Genomic DNA, 7,107 nt, shown 5'->3' on the forward strand with positions numbered 1-7,107 from the left:
TTTAAATATTATTCACAGCTACGGCTTAATGTTTATCTATGAGAAGTTACAATTTCACAAACATGGCTGCTGTCAAGACACTCATCCCTATGGTGGATTCACTACAATGATTGAGGGAAGTGAGAACAATATTAACTAAAACCTGACTGTAAAGTGTTTATTGTGATCGCTGGCTGCAGTCCTGCATTAGAAGTGAGATGAATAGGTTTTTGCTGAGAAAATCTTATATTTAATGCAGCAGGATATGATGGGTAAGCAACTTAGACATCCTCCAGGGTCAGACCCAGGTCTTACAGGTTTCAGTACCTTGTCCTCACATTGATAGCTGCAGTCTTAGAGACGTTCAGGGTTAAACATATTTCTTTGGGTAGTTTGCTTTTCCAAGCTCTAGCTGTGCAGAAACAGAAAGATTTTTTATAGATAGGCAGTGATTATTAGAACTACTTAAAGGAGCTCTCTCCACTTAATTGTCCAAATGTTAATATCATATTCAACAGCTGCAGTGTAAGGAACTTACCCGTCCTCCGAGCCCGCGGCGTCCCTGGGGATCTCAGCCGCAGAGGGAGACGCCGCTGCAGCAGGCAGCATGGCCGAGGCTGCTGCCCTGCTCGCAGCGTGTCTCCCTCTGCAGGCGGAGGGATCCGTCCTGGCCAAACTACTGCATTACATGCAGCTGTTGTTGAATACATTTATCTTCATTTCTCAGCTTTATCATTCCATCAGGCCATTGAGTGGTTTGATATACATCCTGTATTGGTTTTGCATACCTACAAATTTTTTTTATCACATTTATGTTTGGTCAGCATTTAAAACCATGATTTTTAGGGGCTTTGCAATACAATTCTTACTCATAGATAACTGTATCAACCACAAAACTATGTCATAAACAACTTTCTTGGATATTGTTGGAAATTGTCTTTACTACAAACTGTACAGAGAAGCCTTCCATGTTGTGGCTGTACATTTTTACATACTACTTTAAAATTACTCATACATGATGGGCTACTAAAAAAAAAAACAGGGAATCAGACATTCCCTCTTGGGAGTCTTCTGGGTCCATGTGTTTGAATGACAGGAAATAATTCCCAACAGGGAATGTTTGGGGGAATGTCAGATTCCCTGTTTTATAAAAAGAGCCCTATGTGTTTTGTGTTTTTTAATTACGAGAGTAAGAAACCATTTTCTAATGTTTATTCTGCTGATTTGTTAAAGTGTTTATATAAAGCAAATACACTATTTTATATTATTTTTTTTTAATAGAAAATTATTTAAACTCATTTCAGTTTTTTCTGCTATTTAATTCCATTGGGCAAATTCTCCTTTACTACTTGTCTCACTGAAACAATGGACAGTTGTTGAAAACCTTTGGAAGATCTTCTAAGGCTTAGTTTTCATTTATTGGTCCTAGACACAGAAAAGGAAAGTTGAACAGGGCTTACTCCAAAAGTCATGAAAGTCTGTATACTTTAAACCTGCACTAATAGAAATGATGGAAAGGGCTACCAAAGAAATGCTACGTAAGCACAACAAAGCATGTCTGTTCCATACAAAAAGTTTGATTGTAAGCTCTTCGGGGCAGGGTCCTCTCCTTCTGTGTCACTGTCTGTATCTGTCTGTCATTGGAAACCCCTATGTAATGTACAGCGCTGCATAATATGTTAGCACTATATACATCCTGTTTATTATCGATAATATTGATATTATCATTATTATTATTAATATTATTATTAATAATAATAATATTTGTATAAATCAAATAAAAAATTGTTTGGCCTACATTTTATTAGGTATTGATTTGTATTTTATAATATGACAATGCACAAAATGAGACTGTAATGCCCTTAAATTTAAACTTCTTTTAAAATTGTCTTAACTGTACATTTTTTCCATATTGTAACAAACTGGAGCTGACCTTTGGCTCTGTAATCTATTACGCACCTTGTAAACCTTTTCTGGTATACAGACTTTACATTTCCATTTGTAAAACTAGAGTATCCAGTAATCAAACATGGCATTTATCACATAAGAGTAGGTGTTATCAGCTTTAGTCTTTGTTCATTTTTTCCTTTTCAAAAAAACTTGCGTAAATTATTTTAATTTACCTTTTCTTCTAAATATTGTAACAATGTTTTCTTTATGTGGGATTGCTAGTTCCAAATTTGAAATTATTCCCCAACGTGTACAGTATAATAAAGTATTAGTAAGACAGGATATGGTTAGCCGTTTAAGCATATGCAAGCTTTGGAGTTAATGCGTTACTATTCTCAGAAATTAGTGACATACTGGTTTGCATATAACAGAAACGTAAAATGGAACACTAGCTAATATTCGTAGCTATATAGCAAGTAAAAAAATGTGGTTTTGTGATGCAAATTTAACATTAACTCTCAGCGTACAGCATGTTCCTTGAATTATATCAATCAAGAAACACTCTTCCTAAAAGGTGACACAAATCCTGGATTTTTTACACTTATCAATTATTTGTACTATTTTTGTAGCATGATCCTATTATTTTTTTAAACTGTATTTAAAAAGTGCCAACACCAGTGTCATACATTAAATAGGGGTTGCAAGTGACAGATACAAACAATGATGCAGAAGGAAGAGAGGACCCTACCCAAGAGAGATTACAATCTAGAAGTGTGTGGATAATTTCAAATATCAGAATGATAAAAAAAAATAGTGTCTGCCTTGCTATTATGAAGAAATATTCAGCTACCATTCCATGCTAAAAGCCACAAAAATTTGAAAACATAATTTTTTTCAATAAACGATTAAAACCCATAGAATGCATGGATTACTATACACTAATTTTATTGCATAAACTGCAAACTTTTCTATAAATACTGAAACCCTTAGATAGGGCTAATTTTTTGGATTAGTTTAACTCTTGAAAAAACAAATGAAATGTAATTTTCATATTTGTTTTTTCAATACTACAACCATTTGTAATATTAATATAAACAGAATGTGATATGTATATGTATTCAACATTTAATATTCCAGCTACCCATAATATTACCTAACAAAAAAACGCCTTTTTAAATATTGTCTATGGTAGAATGAATAATCCTATATAGCATTGGTTCATTTTTTTTTACAAAAAATGCTATAAATACTTAAAAATCATAAAAAATTGTCAAAGTGATATCATTTAAAGGTTAACCAAAGCACAAGCTATAAAACAAGTAAGCTTGTATGATTGGCTTCAATAAATGGAAAAAAAATGCTTCTATACCGATGTACTTTATGCAGATTTAGTTTACGCAGCGTTATTTTCACAAATGCAGACACAAGAGTTTAAAATAATAAAATGTTAAGAGATGCCCACTATACGTTCAGTTTTTTCTTAAAAAGAAATTGTGTTGGTTGCTTTGTAACCAATATGTAATGGTAGCATTGAATATGGTAGGTTTGCATTGTGTTTTAAATGGCAGTGATTGATTCTCCACTTCAGAATGTAGCTGAAGTCTTTACTTTGTATTGACCAATAAATGTGCTTTAAGGTAAAAACATAACGCTCAGTTTAATTGTTAAAGTTAGAAGTTTTTAAACTGTTTCATATTTCTACTCCCTCTCTTTCTCACTGTTTGAAAATTAACATTTTATTTTAATAAACATTTTATCCAATAGAAACTGAGCTATGGTGATAAGTCACCAATGTCAATTACCTCTGTATGTAAATTGCAACTTCAGCTATGGAGCCTGTAAACCATTTAATTATTACATTGATTGGATGAAAATAATATATATGTGAAAAGAAGTTCAGAGCCTCACCTGTTGGTTATTAAAAAAACAAACTTTTTTTGTTTTTAATAATAGGTCATTAGTTTACGTATTGTATCTTTTTAGTACTTTAGTACTTTAGTTAAAAAATAATATACATAGCTTTTTTAAATACAACTAGCATAAGTAGCTCTATTTTTTTCTATAATAGGATTTTATATAAATTGTTATCGAGAGAGATAAGAGAGTTCATGTGTTCACTGTTCTTGTAAGAGAGTTCATGTGTTCACTATTTTCAGTCTACATGGATTTGATGTCCTCTTAACATTGCTTCTTTGTGTTTTACTATACGTCACTAATAGCTTTTAATTTCCTTCACTTTCTTTAGTTTTACTAGGTAAGTCTGGTAAAGTGTGCATGTGTGCTGGTTAATGTGTGCCTATACAACCACAGGTAGTTATGTCTCTTATTTTCAGCAGGTCAATTACTTGTTTCTTAAAGTGTATGTCAGGCCTGACATCTTGTTAAAAGCTTTACTACCTAGTGAGTTACCAACCTGGAACAAGCATAAACTTAATTGTTCTGGGTCAATGATTTAATAGGTATAAGGTACAATTTCTCAGGAACAAATTAATGAACAATTCAGGTACAATTTAATGTATTTATTCTAGTAAAGCCCGTAGAAGGACCACAGCTCTGGATCCTTCCAAGAATGGAATTACAACTTAAATGTGCAGTCCAAGCCTAGCTCTGGCTTTTATAAAAAAAGAATGCGGTTATGTAGCCATAAAAAAGTGTATATCTATAATATATATGTATAATATTTTGCCATTCTGTTTACCTTTTAGGCCAACCTGTGATGAGACAATTAGAGAGCATCCTTGTTTTATGCTTGAAATGTCCTCAGTGCTGGACTGTTTATATAGTTTACAACAAAGCCCTGCTTGGCATAGAGAGCTGACCCTCACCAGGCATCTTCTTTGTGGCCTGCCTATCTGCCCACTGAAGTTGCAGGCTAGGTACCCACAGGTTGAATGTTTGTCGTGGCTTCTGTAACCCATATCAATTCTTCACTTACTGTAATGAACTCTGCCTGCCTACATGTGGCATTATACATTTTGTGCACACTATGGGCATTTACAATTAATATACTAAGGGTCTTGTGTACAAGTGTAATACCTAATCATGTGTAAATTTGTGTCTGACCTGAGAAGTACAAAGGAACATTAGGGTACCACAGAACCCTGGTCGAGGAACACTGTATTAGATGATACAAAAGTAAGGATAGAAGATGATAACAATAATTAGTAACCAAGCTAACTTTAAACTAGGCTTAAATCTACACATCAGGAAAATATATTTCATGTTATCAATGGCCATGTAACAGTTTCACCTTTCAGCCTAGAAGTGCTTTTCTTTTGAGAAGTACATGTACACAACAGTCAGACTAAGGCTACGTACACAAGAGCAATAATTTTCGTTGGAAACGAAGGATTAACGTCCGATAATCGTTAACAAAAAAAGTGCACAACGACTGGCCAACGAGGCCGACGAATGAGGAATGTAGCTGGAAATGAACTGCCCCAGCGGATCTGCTTCGGCGATGATTTTTCACTATCTATTGTGTGTAATGTCGTTCAGTGATCGTGGATTGTTCTGTGGTACACCTTCTCCGGAGTACGTAACTTCTTGCATCGTTCAAACCATCGTATCTAGTGTGTGTACATTATTGGTGGATTGCATTTGAATGATCGTAACGTACAGAATTGTGCACCATATGATAATTCGACATAATCATGAATTGTCGTTGAATGGTCGTTAATCATTCGTTTTCCAACGATAATTATTGCACGTGTATACCTAGCCTAACAACTAAACTTTGCTTTAAAAAGAAAATGTTCCATTGTTTTCAAAGCATTGTACTTTAACAGCATAAGCTACATTGTTGGTTCTTGTTTGTAAGTGAAAATGGAAAAATCACTCTTGTGTTATGTTTCAGTGCGTAGAGCCGAGCCATGCTGTCTGTAACCTATATGTGACACCCCCACACCTGACAACCCATGTCAGTAATCATTGGACAGACCAGGCTGCACAGCTCTCTGTATGCCTGATGAATACTTCAGACTAACCACAATATAATCTCGCATCTGTTAGTCAAACATGGCAGCTTCAGAGTACACGCCTACACTGAGTACAGAGAACACATGTAGACAGCACAGTGGTATTAGTTTCCTTGGTATATAGTTAGAATAAGGTAAAGATACATCTAAAGCAGAACTTTCAGTTAAAAATATTCCACTAGGTTTAACCACAGGTTAAAACTTTTTAGCAAGTTATATACAAAAACATGGAATACTGAATACATGTGATGTGGATTTGTGTAAACTGTCTGGTCTGTGCCCTTGTGAACATCTTGTGTCCTCCTTCCCAGACTAGGTTAGGGTGGGAGTGACCTGATAAGAAGAAAGTTATGGCTGTTATACTCCAATGGGTCATAGGAAAGAAAGCAGCTGGAAATGTTTTCAGCCAGGGTTCCTGTAGGGGTTGGCAGGACTCCCCTGAGCAATAACCAGTTTGTGACTATCAGGTCAGTGATCTATTTGACTATATGTACTCCCACAATATTCTACTGTAAATTCTGGATATAGGTATTATTGCAAATAATTGTCACCCAAGATTATGGAATATGATTGTCTCTGGTGAAAATCTATCGTGTGTACAGCCCCCCCATTTAGTCACTAGATATCATTTAGTCATCTGCTGTGTTAGATTACTAAACAATCGACCACATGCAACTGCTGTCATTCTCTACAGAGAGGATGCGCGGTCAGGAGCCGGCCATTTTTGTGGTCCTCGGGACCGAAAAGGTTGACGACCGCTGGTTTACAGTATAATAGTGTGAGTATAATAAAGTTTTAAACACAAAATAATGTCAAAGATTATTGTTAAATGTATTATTAAATGTATTATTTTTAAATGTATTTATTTTATTATTTTGACATTATTTTGTGTTTCAAACTATATTATACTCATTCTATTATATTATACTACAAAATACATATTCATGAAAGACAATGTCCTGCTTTTAAACATATAAAACTGGACAGAAATGAACTGCCCAGGAGGTTAAGAATACACATATCATATCACAGATATCAAGACAGAAAAACAAATCATAAGGCAATGTATTACATAGGAGAGGTCAGGACGAGGTAATGCATTTCAATGCACAGCTCATGGTACAGAAATAAAATACAGCAGAGATTAACCACCTAGTCGGTATGCCCGTACGAAGGTCGGGCAAAAAAAAATGGCTAGGATGGTTAACCCCGTAATTTTGTCACATCCTTACCTCCATGGTCCCGCTGTGCACATCCAGCG

Source organism: Pyxicephalus adspersus, chromosome 4 (genome assembly GCF_032062135.1).
Source record: "Pyxicephalus adspersus chromosome 4, UCB_Pads_2.0, whole genome shotgun sequence".
NCBI lineage: Eukaryota > Metazoa > Chordata > Amphibia > Anura > Pyxicephalidae > Pyxicephalus > Pyxicephalus adspersus.